The following is a 2,117-nucleotide window of genomic DNA, read 5'->3' as shown; positions in this document are numbered from 1 at the left end:
TTCATAGAAAAGGTCATAAGATATACATACACGAAGATCAAGAAGACACAAATATGGTAAAACTAAACTCAAATTTGAAAAAATCACGAATTTCAATTTTGCTTTAAAAAAGCAATTGTTCTATATCTATGTAAAGTGCATGAGAAGCACATTAGAAAACCGAAAAAATTAACCCTCTAGGTTAATTAGGTCACGTGCTAGAGCAGTCCAAAGTTGCGAATTTGGCTTTTTACGGATAGCTATAAAACCGGAAGTACATGTCGGAGGTCAAAGGTCAAAGTATCAAATGATAGCCAAGGTCAATGATCTTTGACCCTATAAAGGTCAAGGTCATCAAAGGTCAAGGTCACGAGATATACGCCATCAAATATTGAAAAAATTCAATCGCAAATTGCAAAAAAGCAAAATCGAAATTCAAAAATCGGCTTCCTGCGATCTCTCTTAATTTTTATGTTCTTTCATTTGACACCAAAATTTTGAAATTCGGTTCAGCCAAATTGGCTGAATAAAAATCGAAGAGTTTCAGGGAAATCAAAATGGCGGCCAAAGTTTCACGTCTGTTCCGGATTTTTTTTTCTTCGTTTTTTTGTCATAACTTTGTCTATCTATCAGCATAAATTTTTTTGTCCTATACAAATTACACCGGAAGATATTCAACCGGAAGTGAACATCGATTTCCTGTTTAAACCGGAAGTGAAATTGAAAATTTTACTGTACCATTTTGTTTACTTTCTTAAACTGTCTTTGCTCAATTTTTTTCAGATTAATCAGACAAAAAGCAAAAAAAATGAAAAAAATGCAAAATTTGGCAAAAAAAATGTCTGCTACAAATTTTCGAATTATGAAATTTTGAAACTGCTATTCTTTCAGATTTTGCCAGTAGATTCCAAAAATGTAAACCCAAAGAAAATCGACCGAAAAATACGACTTCTAGAGCCGATTAACTATTCTTGCACATATTGAACTGTGGCACTTCCGGTTTTGCAAAAAAGATCCAAAATATATTTATGCACATCGTCGCCTATATCTAAGGTTCGTGAATGTTGAATGGTTGCTGCAACTATTGTAGTCTAAGCTCAGGAAGGTGTGTAAATTTCGAAAAAAAAAAAAAATCGATAACAAACTGGGACTTTGCCGTAGCAAAGTCCCACAACTAGAGCCACTCGTGGCACAGAGTGGGACTTTGCAAATGTAGCAAAATGCAAAAGAACCTGAAAAAATCAACCTTCCACGATAATTAGATCAAGCGCAAGAACGGTGTAAAGTTGAGAAATTTTCATTTTTTAGAAGATTGTAATACCGCAAGTGGACGTCAGACCTCACAAATGAAAGTATCAGCAGATAGCCAAGGTCAATGACCTTTGATCTTGTAAAGGAGAAGGTCTAAAAAGGTCAAGATCAAGAGATATACGCCATCAAAATTTCAAATTGCTAACGACTATAAAACCGGAAGTTGACATAGGACGGCAAATATAAGAGTATAAATAGATAGCCAATGCCAATGACGTTTGATGTTAGAAAGGTCAAGGTCAACAAAGGTCAAGGTCAAAAATTGAAAATTTTTAAATTCCAAAACCTGTTCCTTTTTTTGAACTATGAAGCAAAAACAATTGAAATTCTAAGACAAAGTGGCTCAATATAAGAGGTAATTGTATGCAAAGTTCCATTTTGAACAAACGTATACTTTGCGAGTTATGCCCCTGGCCAAAAATGTCAATAATGAGTAATTTAACCCGGATGTGCCAGGCCCACTTCAATTTTTTTTGCATAGGTTAATTGATATTCAGAATGTTACGTTATGTTCGAAATGTAAAGCTCGTACATAATATAGGTCAAAAGATATAGGTCAACAAACGTCAACAAAGGTCAAAATCGAATAATGAAAAAATCTAAATGTTAAAACCCGTTCCTTTTTTGGAACTATAAGGCTGAAACAACTGAGCTGTTAACACAAACTGGCCAAAAGGATGAGGTAATTGTGTGCAAAGTCCCTTTTTGAACAAACGCATCCTATGCGAGTTATGCCCCTGCCTCTAAATGTAAACAATTAGTAATTCATCCCGGATGTGCCACGCCCACATAAGTTTTTTTGTCATAGGTGAATTCATATTCAAAGT

This window comes from Lottia gigantea (assembly GCF_000327385.1).
Source record: "Lottia gigantea unplaced genomic scaffold LOTGIsca_114, whole genome shotgun sequence".
Classification (NCBI taxonomy): Eukaryota; Metazoa; Mollusca; class Gastropoda; family Lottiidae; genus Lottia; species Lottia gigantea.
The sequence above is the reverse complement of the archived record's forward strand: the minus strand, read 5'-3'. Positions refer to the sequence as shown.